This window comes from Aotus nancymaae, unplaced genomic scaffold (assembly GCF_030222135.1).
Source record: "Aotus nancymaae isolate 86718 unplaced genomic scaffold, 86718_ANA_hifiasm-v0.15.2.pri h1tg000008l, whole genome shotgun sequence".
NCBI lineage: Eukaryota > Metazoa > Chordata > Mammalia > Primates > Aotidae > Aotus > Aotus nancymaae.
In genome coordinates, this window is record NW_026988419.1 from 4,224,281 (window position 1) to 4,241,378 (window position 17,098).

The window sequence follows — 17,098 nt, forward strand, 5'->3', positions numbered from 1 at the left end:
TCACGTTGAAAAGCAGAGTATAAGCCTGTGCTGATTACAACTCATCCACTGTTTTTCCTTATACTTTAGCTGGTTGAAAGCAAACTGATCCTTGAAATAATTTTGCCTCCTGATATACATTCTTCCTTCCTTAGTATTAAGAATCCCAATTTTTGGCTGGGGACACTGCTACCCAGCTAAAATTTATTTCTGTTCTCCCTGTAAGCTAGATGTATTGTCTGATCTCACACCACCATAAAAAACTATCTGAGGCCGGGCGCGGTGGCTCACGCCTATAATCCAAGCACTTTGGAGGCCAAGGCGGGTGAATGGATCGCCTGAGGTTGAGAGTTCAAGACCAGCCTGACCAACATGATGAAAACCCGTCTTAAAAAAAAAAAGACTCCATCTCTAAGTACAAAAATAAAAATTTAAAAATTAACATAAAAAAATTTCTACTGAATATACAAAAAGAACTATACCAATACTCCTGAAACTGTTCCAAGAAAAATCACAGAGGAGGGATATCTCCCTAATTCATTCAATGAGGACAGTATCATCCTAATATCAAAAAAAAAAAAAAAAAGAAAACAGACAAGGACACACACACAAAAAAAACCTCTCTGAGACTGGGTAATTTATGAAGAAAAGAGGTTTAATTGACTCCCAGTTCCACAGGCTGTACAGGAAGCATGGCTAGGAGGCCTCAGGAAAGTTAGAAGCATGGCAGAAGGGCAAAGGGAAAGCAAGCACCTTCTTCACATGCTGGCAGAAGACAGAGAGCAAAGAGGGAAGTACCACACACCTCAAACAACCAGATCTCATGAGAATCCACTCAGTGTCACGAGAACAGCAAGGCGGACATGTGCCTCCAGTGATCCCATCACCTCCCACCAAGTTCCTCCCCCAACACTGGGGACTGCAATGCAACATGAGATTTGGGTGAGGACACAGAGCCAACTCATACCATTCCACCCCTGGATTCTCCCCAATCTCATGTCCTCCTCACATTTCAAAACACCATCAGGCCTTCCTAACAGTCCCCCGAAGTCTCAACTCATCCCAGCATTAACTCAAAAGTCCATGTCCAAAGTTTTATCTGAGACAAGTCCCTTCCACCTATGAGCCTGTAAAATCAAAAACAAGTTAGTTACTTCCAAGATACAATGGCAGTACAGGCATTGGGTAAATGCTTCTATTCCAAAAGGCAGAAATTGGCCAAAACAAAGGGGCTACAGGTCTCATGAAAGTCCAAAACCCAGCAGGGCAGTCATTAAATCTTCATGTCTCACATCCGGGTCACAATGATGCAAGGGGAGGGTTCCCAAGGCCTTAGGAAGTTCTAGCCCTGTTGCTCTGCAGGGTACAGCCCCCTCAGCTGCTTTCACAGGCTGGCATTGAGTGCCTGTGGATTTTCCAGGTGCACAGTGCAAGCTATCGGTGGATCTACCATTCTGAAGTCTGAAGGATGGTGGCCCTCTTTTCACAGCTCCACTAGGCAGTGCCCCAGGGGGGACTCTGTGTGGGGGTTCCAACTCCACATTTCCCCTCTGCACTACCCTAGTAGAGGTTCTCTATGAGGGCTCTGTCCCTGCAGCAGACTTCTGTCTGGACATCCAGGCGGATGAAATCTAGGTGGAGGTTCCCAAACCTCAACTCCTGACTTCGGCACACCTACGGGCCCAACACCACATGGAAGCCACCAAGACCTGGGGATTGCATCCTGTGAAGCCACGGCCCAAGCTGTACCTTGGCCCCCTTTAGCCATGGCTGGAGCTGAAGCAGCTGGGATACAGGGCATCATGTCCCAAGGCTGCACAGAGCAGCATGGCCCTGGGCCTGGCCCAAGAAACCATTTTTCTCTCCTAGGCCTCCAGGGTTGCAATAGGAGGGCTGCTACAGAGATCTCTGAAATACCCTGGAGGCATTTTTCCCATTGTCTTGGCTATTAACATTTGGTTCTTCTTTACTTATGCAAATTTCTGCAGCCTGGAATTCCTCCCCAGAAAAAGAGTTTTTCTTTTCTACCACATGGTTGGGCTACAAATTTTCCAAACTTTTATGCTCTGCTTCCCTCTTAAATATAAGTTCAAATTTTAGACCATGTCTTTCTTCACATATATGAGTGTACACTTTTAGAAATAACCAGGTCACATCTTGAACACTTTACTGCTTAAAAATTTCTTCCACCAGATGCCCTAAATGGTCTTTCTTAAGTTCAAAATTCCACAGACCTTTAGAGCAGGGGCACAATGCCACAAGTATCTTTGCTAAATCATAGCAAGAATGACCTTTACTCCAGTTCCCAGTAAGTTCTTCATCTCCATCTCAGACCACCTCAGCCGGGACTTCGCTGTCCATATCACTATCAGCATTTTGGTTACAACCATTCAACAAGTCCCTAGGAAGTCCCAAACTTTCCCTCATCTTCCTGCTTTCTGAGCCCTCCAAACTGTTCCAATCTCTGCCTGTTGCCCAGTTCCAAAGTTGCTTCCACATTTTCTGGTATCTTTATAGCAATGCCCTACTTTCCTGGCACTAGCTTTCTGTATTAGTCCATTCTCACACTGCTCTAAAGAACTGCCCGAGACTGGGTAATTTGTAAAGGAAAGAGGTTTAATTGACTCACAGTTCAGCATGACTGGGGAAGCCTCAGGCAACTTACAATCCTGGCAGAAGGGTGAAGGGGAAAAGAACCTTCTTTACATGGTGGCAGAAGAGACAGAGTATGAAGGAGGAAGTGCCATACACTTTCAAAAACAACCAGATCTCATGAGAAGTCACTCACTAGCACAAGAACAGCAAGGGGGAAATATACCCCCATGATTCAATCACCTCCCACCAGGTCCCTCCCAAAACATTGGGAATTACAATTCAACGTGAGATTTGGGTGGGGCCACAGATCCAAACCATGTCACTAGGCATGCCCATGTGACTAAATGTTGACCAGTTTGATATAAGAAAAAGTATTTTGTGTAACTTCTAGGAAGTGTCTATGGAAGAAAGGTGCAGACCGTTCTTTGCTCCTTCCACTGTTGATTGGAGTGTGGATGTGATGATAGGTGCACTAACAGCCATCTTGAGTCATGAGGTGGCACAGTAATCATGGCACAACAGAAGAGAATGACAGTGGAGCTGCCACATAGGCCTGGATTATGAACCTCTAGGTTTATTTTACATAAGAAAAAAAAATGGCTGGGCATTGTTGCTCACACCTATAATTCCAACATTTTAGGAGGCTGAAGTGGGAGGATCATTTTAGCCCAAGAGTTTGAGACCAGCCTGGGCAACATAGTGAGAACCTGTCCCTACAAAAACAATTATTTTTCAATTAGCCAGATGTGGTGGCATGTGCCTGTAAGCCCAGCTACTTGGGGGTGCTGAGTCTGGAGGATTGCTTGAGGCCAGGAGGTTGAGGCTGCAGTGAGCTGTGATTGCACCACTGCACCCAGGCCTAGGTGACAGAGCCAGACCCTGTCTTAAAGAAAAAGAAAAAAAAAATCTATCTCTAACTTTTTGAAGCCACTGTTATTTTATTGCTGTATTTTTATTATATGCAGCTGAATCTACCCTTAATTAATATAACGGAAACAGCCAAACTTCTTCTCTTCACATTAACCATGGACTATTTCTCAGTTTCTAAGAACAAGTATATTCCCAAGATCTGCCTAACTACTCAAACACAGTAGAGCAAACTGCTAAAAACACTGGCCTGGGGGGTGTTGAACAATCAGAACCCATGGACACAGGGAGGGGAGCATCACACACTCCTGTCAGTAGCAGGGGTTAGGGGAGGGACAGTGGAGGTGGGGAGGATGGGGAGGGATAATGAGGGGCAAAATACCTAATATAGGCGATGGGGGGATGAAGGCAGCAAACCACCTTGCTATATATGTACCTATGCAACAATCCTGCATGATCTGCACATGTACCCCAGAACCTAAATTACAATTAAAAAAAAAAAAACACTGGCCTGGGTTTCAAATTAAAGACGTTAAAAAGATTTCACTGAGGCCAATAAGGTGTACGTAGTAGTCAAGTTTGTAATCCAAACAAATAACTTTGACTTATTCATATTGCTTTCAAAATCAAATGAAGGCACCAAATTTAGTTTGAGTGAAAGACAGGCCCTCAGCCTTAGCTGATGAGACCATTAGGACCAGAGTTACTGATTCAATGGCTGAGATTTTTTCTAAACTGGCCCTCCGCTGTTCACAGTGTAACCACGCCATAGCTGTGACAGGGATGTGACAGCACATCCAGTGGTGTAATCTGCTTTGCAGCTCTTTATTCCACAGCCCCTAGATCAGAGGGTTAAAACACTGGGCAAATGCAAAAACGCCAAAACCCACCAGATTTAAAGCAAAGGAAAACGCCCCACACACTTTCCCCAAACTTATGAATATGAGAGTCAGTATGATATATAAGCTTATCTGCACTAAATGAATAAGGACTGTTTTCCTTGCTTTGATATTTGACCTATTAAAATAGCCAGCCCGTTTCCCATTGTGGTATATCAGAGCGTAGCTTGTAAGAATGACAGACAAAAGAAGGAAAATAAAAACCATGCCAGTGGCCCTGGCGGGAGTGCCGTTCAAGATCACAGGGCAAAGGGGTTCTGGTTTTAAAACTGCAGCCACAGTAGGTTTAGTGCCCTCTCTGACGAACAAGCAGACACTCTTGAGTATAATGGTTGTCCAAGTCCCAGCCAGAATCCTATACTTAACTGAATCTACAAAGGACAGAGATTTCAGTGGACGGCAAATTGCCATGCAAGTGTTGAGAGCCATCAAGGCCAGCATGAAGAGAATCCCTTCTCCAACGCTCAGCTGGGCTCCAACACCACCCAGCACATCAGCAGGGGGCTGTTGGCCAGAAGCGCCCACATTCCTTGGAAAACGAGCCCCAGGCCACAGTAGGAAGAGATGCACAGCAGATGCTGGCAGAGGAGGATGTATCAGGCCTCTGTCCACAGCTCTGAATTCTGTGACACTATTGTCATAATGATTACAGTGATGACTGTGGCAAAGGAGAAGGTGACCACATAGAGGCCCTCACGGTTGCTTCTTGCCTCAGCCAATCTGATACGTTGCAGTGCTCAGAAGACAGGTTCATGATCTGCAGGAAGAGCTTGGCTCCTGGAGGAGAAAAGAACAAGAAAGAATGAATCTGTGTTAAAGCTTCCTGTGGGTTTCCCAGCTCTCTGGTCTTGTGCGCAGTCTCAAGGAACAGACTGTACATTCTTCAGCATAGAAGATGACAATTTTTGATAGTATCGATAGAGATCAAAGAAACAGGAGAAATCATCCTGGCTATTCTTTATTTTAGTATTTCAAGGGAGGGACATACATACAAATTATCCATACACACAAAAGGTTTGAAAGATATACTCTTTGTACTCAGCAAATTGCTCAAATTCATGTCAAGGTTTTACTGCTTATGCATCCTTTTCTATCTTTGCTTGTGAGCGCTTTTTCAATTCAGAGCACAAAGCACAACGTTATCAAGCCAAATGATTAGTCACCAATTGCATTTAGTACATGCAAAGGCCTAGGGAGGGAGTTAGGTCAAGCGCTGCGAGGAATGGGAGGAAGTCATTGACTTAGAGCTTTGAATTCATCTAGGTCCACAGGAAGTGAAAGAGAGATTAACAATAATGATAGTAATCATGGGTGACATTTACTGAGTACTTTCTAGGGATCATAAACTGTTTTCAGAGCATATTTCTCACTATACCTGCGTGTTTTATTTCGCACTGAGTGGTTTTATTATGCACTTTTCACAAGTGGAGAAATGAAGACTTAGAGAGGCGAAATCACCTGCTCAAGGCCATATGGTTATTGCATAGTGGGCCAGGATTTGAATTTGCTAGTGCAGCTCCGGAGCCTGTACCCTCAGCCACTGCAAGGAAGCTAACGTCAAATGCAAGGCCAAATAAATGCATTCTCTGAGTTCTTCCTTGGCCAGTGTCATCTGACCAGGCAACTGGACTCCATTTGTAGGAATATCATTTCTGTGCTTAAGAAGCTAGAAGACTCCATGTCTAGGAAGATACTGGGATCTCAGGGTTGCTGAGGGAATGTGAGCACCAAAATGACAAGCTGTGCACGGTAACCTCATGAAGTCAAGTGTGCACAGGAGTGCCACTGTGTGGCAGCCTGGGGAAACCCCCAGATTATAGCATCGTTGTTGTTGCTGTGATAGTCTATGATGCAGACGCTGACTATTGCCTCTCCCTCCCCACCTACACCCCATCCAAAGTGATATACCTGTAAGCCTCTGCTGCCCTGCTCCTTCCTCCTGAACTACAGCAACACCTTCTCCCCCAGCAAAGTTGATTGGCATCTGACTCACAGCAAATCATTCACTAGACTGTACTGAGTCAGAGTATGTCTCTCAAAAATGCAGCCCAAGGGACACAAAGAATATAGTCTGAGAGTAATGTCATGAGTTAGCCTGCCAGTCATGTTGTTAGCAGAAGAAAAAGACAGAAGAGAGAAGCAGAAAGAAGTGGGACTATGAGGCCCCTAAGTGTCCGCAAAAGCCCTTGCAAGAAGACAAAGAAAACAACTTTGCTCCTGAATTTCCAGTTCCACCGAGATGGCCTGCAATTTCTGTCCTTGGATTCTGAAAATATAATACACTCCTCTATTATTTGAGCTATCTTAAATGGGTTTCTACTCCTTCACTCTGTCCCGCAGACTTCAAAGTATATAGAATGGGCCCTGAAGAGGCACAATAAATTATATTGATTTCCTAAAGGGCGTATCACAATGGAGATACAACTATTTTAACTTCCCGACAATCTGAAATGCCATAACTCCTTATGAAATCCCTCGCTGAAGGTGTAATTTTCCCCCCTGGGTATTGTGTTGTCCCCTTTCTGAGAACTTCCTTTTTTCTGATGAATTTTTGGTGCCATTGTCATGTTTTTGAACCCCAGGCATTTATTTTCTCTTCTCTCCAGCTCTTCAGAGAGGAACTGAAACTGCCATGGTCATTGTCTTTGTCAAAGTCATCATCTTTGAGCTGCAGATGCCTTTTAAGGTCAGACTTTTTTATCAAGATCTAACGCAAACACCTCTCAGTATTAAGCAGGAAAATGCATATTTGCTCTCATTAAATCCTTTCCCTTAATCACTCACTCTCAGAGCACACCCCAAAATGGTCCTCAGGGTGCCACCACAGATACTGAGAGCCCCAATGAAGACTGTATGAAAATCTTGGTAAATTAGAACAAACGCTCTGCCCCTGGTGTACGAGGATCACATGAATGCGGCTCTGAGCCTAGATCTGCAGCTAACAAGGACTGTGACTTTGGATATTGAAGTCACTTTGCTTCTGTGGTCCTTGGAGTTGTGCAGCATCACCAGGCTCCACATCCTTCCTCTCTAGTCATCCTCACTCACATCCTCAGAGCCAACTCTGAACTTGGGCCCAGAGCATCTGTGATTTTACTTTATTCCCGAGAACAAGATCACCCCTGCCCTAACCCCAAAACACCCTCGTGATATTTCTCCATGCCTGAGCCTTTTCTTGCTGATATGAATAGAAGCCTCGGCTCTCTAGGACAGAGCCTGCCTTGTTCTGCAAGGTCCCCTCAAACGACCTGACCCCCAGACACAGGGAGGTAGCTGGTGGCAGAGTCCACAGTAGTGATGGCACCCTGTCTGCTGGGGCCTCTTAACAACACACAATCCCGGGCTCACTGTCGCCAGAGTTGGCCCAGCTGATGGGTGATATTCCCCATTACTTGGTCTTGCTTCTCACCCCTATTCTGCCCAGAATCCCAGTCATATCCCTGGTGGATTTTTCATTTCTGCTCAAAAAGACTCCCTGCACCCGCATGGGGGCTCACCACACCCCCACACACACCTGCCCATTCCATTTGTCAGGACCCTCTGAGGGCCATGGATCGGGCTTTGCCTAGCTGTGTTCCAAGACCCAAAGCCCTCCATAGGGCATGCAGTGGCTGTCATTGTGTTTCTGTTACAATAACATTTTTAAAGCTATTCCTTTTTCCCCTTGAATTACTACTGCTGCTGCAACTATAATAAAGGCTAAGCCCCCAAAACCTTCCCTCTGGATCTGAAATGGTTTCGGGGAACTATTTATTGTTGGGACCAGCAGGAACCAATTTCTTTAGTTTTCTAATGTGCTTAACACATGAATCAACATGGCACACTGTTTCATCATTGTACTCACCCAACCTTTATTGGGTATTGAAACATACAATGCATAATCCTAAGCAGTGAGGTTGTAATACAGTAAAACAGTCACTGAGGTCGAGTACCATGGCTCACACCTGTAATCCCAGGACTTTAGGAGGCCAAAGCAGGCAGATCACTTGAGCCCAGGAGTTTGAGACCAGCCTGAGAAACATTGCAAAACCCTGTCTGTATAAAAAGTAGAAAAATTAGCCAGCTATAGTGGTGCACACCTGCAGTCCCAGCTACTGAGAGGGCTGAGGCAGGAAGATCACCTGAGCCTAGGGAAGTTGAGGCTGCAATGAGCTGTGATTGTATCACTGCACCCAGCCTGGGCAACAGAGTGAGACCCTGTCTTAAAAAAAAAAAAAGTTGCTGACATACAGAAACTTATTATCCAATGGAAGCTGCAGAATATGATATAGTTAGATAACCAAAAACATCATGTATAGTTTTACCCACTTCCCAAAAGAATAAGAAAGCCAAGTGTGCTATGGGAGAGTTGTTCAGAAATAAAAGGAATCAGATCACTGTGGTCTGATACGGTCAGGGAAGACATCCTGGAGGAGGTGAGGCTTAAATCAGGCCCTTCGTGGATAAAAACCAGAGCAAAGCAGGGTCAGGGATGAGTTGGGGAAGGTAAAGTAGCCATGCAGATTCCAGGTAAAAGAAAACAGCAAGAACCAAGGTGAAACCTTTTTGGTATGTTCAGGGGACAACCAGTAAATATCTGAGTTTTGTGAGAGTAAGGGCTTGTTTAGAGCACTAGGGACAGACCAAGGCCAGGACCAGATCTGGAGGACCTTGATACCATTCCAAGGATTAAAATCCATTTTGTAGGCAGTAAAGAGATTTGCACGATTCAAATCAGAAGCAGCACATGCCACGGGTTAAGAGCCAGCATGAGATGCCCACCCGTGCATGGTGGCATTTGGTATGAGCTCTGTCTGCAGAGCAGGCATCCCAGCAAAGGAAACATTGGCACAGTGAGGACCATACTACCATAGAAAGTGGCTCAGAATACTTTCTCTACACGTGCTATCTCCAGGAGAGTTGAAAATCTGCAAAATCATTAAGGCCATGTTTTATTGCTTTTAATGTATGTATAAGACCTCAGGAAGATTAGTAATTCATTCAGTATCATACATCCAGAAAGAGTCTCCCAGTCTCTGAATCACATTCCTTCTCAGCAGCATATTTGCATAGATGAAGAGCTTGTGGCAACCAAACTTATATAATTAGTTCCCATCTATACATATTTACTCCACTTAGCCACATTCTTAGAGCCTTCTTCTGAAATTCTAAAATGGGGGAACACCTGCTTCCTTCTAGCCCAAAATGTTACTTTGGTTTCAGCTTTGAAATAAGACCCTGGAGCCAAGAGACTTCAGCAAAATTTACATTATATCCACAAGTGCCCTGACAAAATCAGAGGCAGCCACTACCATTCTCTGCAAAAGTCCTGTAGGAAGCAGATGTGTGTTAAGGACTGGCCCAGGTTTATATAAGAACAATGAAGCCTGTAAGGTCTCCTTGTAAGAGCCCTGCTCAAGGCAGAGCCCTGAGGGCAACATGCTGCCATCGGAGAGAAACTGAATATACAAACAAATATGACCAGACCACGTATAAAAATAAAACTTTGACCCACAACCTGCAGCACCCAGTCCAGGAAACCAACCCTTATCTCCAGTAACTACCTAGGAAGTCAGCCTGATTAAGTCAGACTTGTAGGAGTCAGACTGCTATCTCTAGTAATAATCCAGGAACCAAACAATAGCCCCTGTAATAATCTGCCCCCACTGGCCTGGACTTGATTAATAACTGACAGTTTTCTTAATTTTTGTCCAAACTTCCAACTTAGAACCAGCCAAAGAAAGCTAAATATGCTCCCCTAACCAATCATAGAGGATGTTCTACTTCTACTTAACTGCCCACAGCTTCCCCGTGTTAACAGCTTCCAGTCAGAGCACACCTGAAGCCTTCCCTTTTTTCCACTATAAAGCTTTCCTACTCCTCTGCCTGCCTTGAGTCTCTGCCAAAATGTAAGCTCTGAATCTGGTTGCCTGTTCTCATCTGGTTGATCTTTATTTCTACATTAGTATAAAAAGATGGCTCTGGTGGCTCTGCAGCAGGGCATGCATCTTGATTCATTTCTCCAGGAGGCTGATGAACTTGTGTGGGGAGCCCTTCATGGCCGTTCGATGTCAACCATCACTTATGTGGGGACTCCTGGCTCAATGCCTTAGAGAGTGGACTCTGGAGTTGAACTGTCTGGTCCAAATTCTAGGGCCATTATCATGAAATCTCTGAAAGAGACTTCCTCTCTGTCCTGTGCCCCTCCAGGCCACCAGCAGGGACGTGTCAGTGAGTTTGGGCAGAGTGAGACAGCTTCCTTTCATGAAGGGCAATTGCTACCTTGGTGTCATGGAGAACCTCTGCTAGAGCAGTGAGGAAGGAAAATGGAGATGGGCATACAGAGTCCCTACTGGAGCACTGTGTACGAAGTGGAGCTGTGAGAAGAGGGCCACCATCCTCCAGACCACAGAATGATAGATTCACCAACAGTTTGCACCATGTGCCTGGAAAAGCCGCAGACACTCAACAGCAGCCTGTGAAAGCAGCCAGGAGGGAGGCTGTGCCCTGCAGAGCCACAGGGGTGGAGCTGCCCAAGACCATGGGAACCCACCTCTTGCATCAGCATGACCCAGATGTGAGACATGAAGTCAAAGGAGATCATTTTGGGGTTATCAGATTTGACTGCCCTGCTGGATTTCAGACTTGAATAGGGCCTGTAGCCCCTTTGTTTTGGCCAATTTCTTCCAGTTGAAACAGCTGTATTTACCCAATGCCTGCACCACCACTTTATCTAGGAAGTAACTAACTTGCTTTTGATTTTACAGGCTTATAGGCAGAAGGGACTTGTCTCAGATGAGATGTTGGACTGCAGACTTCTGAGTTAATGCTGAAATAAGTTAAGAATTTGGGGGACTGTTGGGAAGGCCTGATTGGTTTTGAAATGTGAGGACATGAGATTTGGGAGGGGGCAGGGGTAGAATGGTGTTGGCTGTGTCCCCACCCAAATCTCATCTTGAATTGTAACTCCCACAATTCCCACGTCATGGGAGGAACTCAGTGGGAGGTGATTGAATTATGAGGGGCAAGTCTTTCCTGCACTGTTCTCATGATAGTGAATGAGCCTCACGAGATCTGATGGTTTTAAAAATGGGAGTTTCTCTGCACAAGCTCTCTCTTTGCTGCCATCCATGTAAGATGTGACTTGCTCCTTTTTGCCTTCTGCCATGATTGTGAGGCCTCCCCAGCCATGTTGAACTGCCAGTCCATTAAACCTTTTTCTTCTCAGTCTTGGGCATGTCTTTATCAGCAGCATGAAAATGCACTAATACACTTGACCTCATCACAGGCCCTGGGGCACAAGGCTGGGGAAATTTCCCACTTCTCTCATCTCTGAGGGACCACAAGGCCACCACCATTTCTAAAGACACCCCCCTTCAGAAGAAAACCAAGGGGGCCCTGGATGTGAGAAATAGGGCTAGACTGGAAGGGAGCACAAGAGGGTGATGACCCATATAAAACATAATCGTAGAAAACACGTGCTGGTTGTTCACTGTGACACAGCTTTAGTGAGTGCTGACTTCTTTAATCTGTTCAACAAGCCTATAAAGTCAGTGCTACTGTATTAGTTCTCACATTGCTAGTAAAGATATACTCAAGACTGGGTAATTTATAAAGAAAAAGAGGTTTGATGGACTCACAGTTCCACATGGCTGGGGAGGCCTCACAATCATGGCAGAAGGCAAAGGAGGAGAAAGGTATGTCTTACATGGTGGCAGGCAAGATAGCTTGTGCAGTGGAACTCCCATGTATAAAACCATCAGATCTCATGAGACTTATTCACTATCATGAGAACAGTATGAGGGAACCACCCCCATGATTCAATTATCTCCACCTGGCCATCCTTGACAGGTGGAGATTATTACAATTCAAGGTGAGATTTGGGTTTCTTTCATCCCCATTTTTCAGGAAAGAAAACAGAGTGACAGAGGAAGGAAATCACCTAGCCAAGGTTAATCATCCTATGACAGTGACTCTGGAATTTGGATCAGCCCGTTCAACTCCAGGGCCCACTCTCTAAGCCACTGGACCAGGAGCCCCCACATAAGTGAAGGTCAACATTGAACAGCTGTGAAAGGCTCCCCACACATCCTCTCACTCCATGCCCCCAACAGGCTGCAGAGGCTGGAAAAATAAGTAGTGGTCTCATCCCTGCCTCATGAGAAGAAGTCACCAGGAATACGGAGGTGAAGGGAGATGTTGGTTAATGGCGAAGCCTGGCCTCAAACCCGGCTCTTCTGATTTCTGAGACTATTGCTTTTATTGTTGTTTGTTTGTTTAGTTTTTTGTTCCAAGTGTCATATCTGTGTGTGAGAATTGTAGTCTTTAAAAACAGGAAAAAGACTGAGCAACTGAGCAAGTGTTATAGACTAAATCGTGTCTCCCAAAATCCATATGTGGAAGTCCTAACCTCTAGTGCCTCAGAATGTGACTGTATGTAGAGATAGGGACTTTAAGGTAAAATGAGGCTATTAGGTTGGCCCTAATCCAACATGACTGGCATCCTTGTGTCCTTACAAGAAGAACAAGAGGAGATTAGGACAGAGAAATACACCAAGAATGCACATGCTCAGAGAGAACACCATGCAGACAGGGAGCAAGGGGACAGCCAAGAAGAGGAGCCCCAGAGAAAACCAGCCCTGCCAGTGCCTTGATCTTGGACTTTGGCCTCTAGAACTGTGAGAAAATAAATTTCTGTTGTTTATCCCATCCCATCTGTCGTATTTTATTACGGCAGCCCAAGCACACTAATATAGGGAAAAGCATCTACCAGTTGCTGTCGTGTTGCCAGGAGACTGACAATGGCTTCCCATGGGTCCAGCTAGACTCCCCCAGAACCTACATGTAGAACTTCTAAAGGAGAAAAGATCTCTGATCTCTGAAAGGGAGGAGGACCTTTGGGGCAGGGGTGGTGCTTCCAGTCAGTTGGCCAGTGTCTGCCACTAAAGTCAGGGCCAGAATCTGACTCACCACTGATGGGAAGAACACATCAGCTGAGAAAGGAATGCAGAAATGAGTTCAAATGCTCAGCAGCTGCTGGCCGAAGGCCATTCCAAAATGGCTCTTACAGCCTACTGTAAGGATCAGACCTCCTCCTCACCCACAGTACACATGCTCCCTTCTCTTCAAACTTGTCTTTTCCTCTGATCTAATTGTAGACTACCTTACTTGGCATTTTAAAAATCACTCCAGTCCATGAGGCTCCGGGACTCTCCTCCTCAAAGCAAGCAGGAAGGAAGGGAGGGGACCAGAGTTTACTGAGTGCCAGGAACTCAATCTCAAGATCAAGCACTTACTAAATGTTTGCTGTGATTGTTAGTCCTCTGGGGACAGTTCAGAGGGGTGACACAGAGAACTAGGTGAAATCGCAAAGCCTCTTTAGGTATATCCTGTGACTTCAGAAGACAGAGAATGGCACATTTTTCTAATGAATTGTTTTCCAGGTAGTTGGCCTTTTTAATCTTAACCTGCCTCTTTTCATATAAAGTGAATTCTCCAGTTTTCTTTCCCATTTTTTTTCTCTGACTAAAATTTTGGTCTACAGACATTCTTTAATTACTCATAAGATTCATTAATCTAGAGACTCACTACCTTGCTTTAATAGAACATCATCCTTTTCTAAAATACTTTATGTTTAAAACATATATTCAAAAACAATATGCACGTGCATCTTTACTGAACACTACTCGTGGACAGGACAGAGTGAAACAAATTCCCAAACCTTGAAAATAAATAAATATTCTAGAGGGGAGTGTTGGAAAGAAGTAGCTACTAACAATGGTGGGAAGCTCTTCTCCTTTTACAATTTTGATAATGATGAGTATGTGTGATTCTAATTTATTACAGTAATAATGACACCCATATGAACAAAGAGGATACAGTTTAATGATATACTTTACTGTCCTTTATATATATAAAATATATATGTGATCAAGCATTTACTATATTGTATACACATGCTATAATATATTATATATATATGCTCAAGCATTTAATATATTGTCTCTCTATATATAAATCAAATTGTGTCTCCCAAAATGTATATATATATACAGAGAGAGAAAGAGAGAGAGACAGGCACTCAGAGAGAGGCATAAGACAGAAATAAGGCATAGGGGTCATTCTAAGATTCCAAAACAAGATTGGTCAATACTAATTATAATGGTGTCGTATGTAACAAATAACATATTTCATGAATCTTAATAGAAATTTAAATAATGAACTTATAAGAAATCATGATACACTGACTAAAATAAAAGTCAGTCAATTCTACTTGAACGGAGTTCTCTGCAGGCACAGACCTAACCAAGGAACAAAAGTAGCAAGCTTGGCAGACGAACATTTATTCAATCAAGTGGTGAATTCCAACTACCTACGTATCCCCAGCATGGATTTAAGTGTGGGGTTAACCAACACACACCAAGTCTCTGATGTCATAGAGTTTATACAATCCAAAACCTGTGACAGTTTCCTGGCAGACAGTAAACATGTGGCCTTCCTCCTTTTCTCCTCCTCTCTCCAGATGTCAAAGGTCAATTGATGTCAATCAACAAGAAAGAGCACACAGTAAGCTGTATGTGACTAAGCATGTGATTTATTGCCAGTAATATTTCCCAAAATCTGAAAGGATTTTGTCTTTGGTCAATTGGTTTGTCTCTATTGAGTTCATCTTGTAACATTTACTTCTGAAATATGCTGAAGCTATTTTAATGCTGCTTTATTGCAATTATTAAGCTAGTTACAAGTTAATTGTCTGTGTAGGATCTTTAGATTATTAGAGCTTGTAACCCGACACAGAGCAGCCAAGGTGGTGAGTTTTGTGCTATGCTGGTAGGCTATCCTCCACTCCATAGTCAATAGTTTTGCCTCATCGCATGATTGAGATAGCTGCCTCATCCTAAAGCAACAAGACACACCCTTTCTGTCTCATCAGGCCACACCTCTCCTTAGCCATAAACCAGATGCTTTATCGGAACAATCTTGGCAAAGCTGAAATCCACAAAGAGTCTTGGCAGATTCCACCAAAGCTCTTTCATTTTCTCTGACTTAGCATTGGAGACTAGAGTGAACTTTCTTCCAGGTTTAATTCTGTTTCCCTAAATCAAAGCACAATTTAAATATAGCTATTCTTACTAACCTTTTACACATGCTGTGATTTGTTTCACTGATGAAAAAGAAATCCCTCAGTTTTGAAATCTGCTTATAATATGCATTACTTGGTTAGATATGTCTATCTTTATTAGATGTCTTTGCATAATGCATATTGTGTTTTTCTGTTCACACTATGCAAAGTTGTCTCCCCAGACCTGAAAACTGTATGATTTTAAATAACTGAAACTGATAATCCATAGAATAACTTAACCTTTTCTCTGCTCTGAGAACTTTTGCTTAGCATGTAATTGATTATTAACTTGAACTTTCACTTAATTACTGTTTAATTGATTTCTCTCATTTATAGGAAGCTGATATATTTATAAAGGTTTTGGCAGCAATATAAGTCCACTTATCACAGCACATTCTATTACCATTCGAATGGGCTTGCATTTTTCCATAGCAAAGTCCACTTAAGCCAAGTTATTAATGCTCTCAGCTACTTTCATTAGCATTTATATTTGCCTTTTAGAATCAGCATACAAATTCGAATCACATATAGAGAGCAAATAGCTAATTCAGTGCTTGTCTTTGTGATTTTTTAAAAAAGATCATTATATTTTTCTTTTTATTTAATAAACTTATTCCCAAGTAGAAATTATATTACTGACATTAGTGCTATTTTTGAAAATATTATTTGTAACTATATTTTGTATTTTTCAAAAGAACTTCCACTCTAAGTATTAGTGACAAAGAAAATTATTAACTTTGAAAATCCCAGATATATTATCATTAAACCACTTTTCAATGAGCAATAACTTATAATCAATTAGAATTTTTCAATATGTGCCCCATCTCAATTTCTTCATTTATACATTCACTCACTCACTCATTTATACATTCACCCACTCACTCATTTATCCATTCACCCACTCAGTGAACATATATTTTGCACCTGCCATGTGTCAGGCACTACACTAAGTGCTGGACCCACAGAGATGAATGGGATAGGGCCTCTGTACTCAAAAAATTTATTTCATTGATCTGGGGATGGACCAGGAGTGAACACTGCTATGGTTTATGAAAGAGGTGGCAAAAACATACCAATTTCCCATTTTTCTGAATTGGAGGAAATGTATGAAAACTATAAACCTTGGATTAGTGAAAAGCAAGTTCCTTTTTCCTTTTACCAAGAAGATATGGGGAAAGTAGTCTTCTTTCTCTTGCATGAAAATCCAGAGCAGGAATAGTCAGATGAATCCTAGTACAGACACAGGCTAGCAAGCCTCCTGGAAAAAAGCAAGGGCACCACAAGGTTAAAAAGGTTGTTTGAGGAAGACAGAAGGAAATAAAGAGGCTCTCCAGAAACCCACAACTGTGCAAAGAGGTTGGCACTGTGGATAGGAAATGACAGCAAATATGACGAAAGCAAAGTTATAAATGATGCCTACAGAAGGGAATCAGCCAACAAAGAATCTAATTTAGGCTGGGCGCGGTGGCTCACACCTGTAATCCCAGCACTTTGGGAGGCTGAGGTAGGCGAATCACCTGAGGTCAGGAGTTCAAGACCAGCCTGACCAACATGGAGAAACCCTGTCTCTACTAAAAATACAAAATTAGGCAGGCATGGTGGCACATGCCTGTAATCCCAGCTACTTGGGAGGCTGAAGCCAGAGAATTGCTTGAAC

At 43.4% G+C, this 17,098-nt stretch overlaps 1 long non-coding RNA gene across 1 annotated transcript; it reads right to left on the bottom strand.

The window, feature by feature from the left end:
- Positions 1-613: 613 nt before the first annotated feature.
- On the bottom strand, positions 614-16,695 carry LOC135273635 (uncharacterized). Its single transcript, XR_010341388.1, has 2 exons — positions 16,563-16,695; positions 614-5,117 (listed from the first exon to the last, which is right to left on the bottom strand). It is a non-coding gene; the product is annotated as an uncharacterized LOC135273635 (long non-coding RNA).
- Positions 16,696-17,098: the final 403 nt, after the last annotated feature.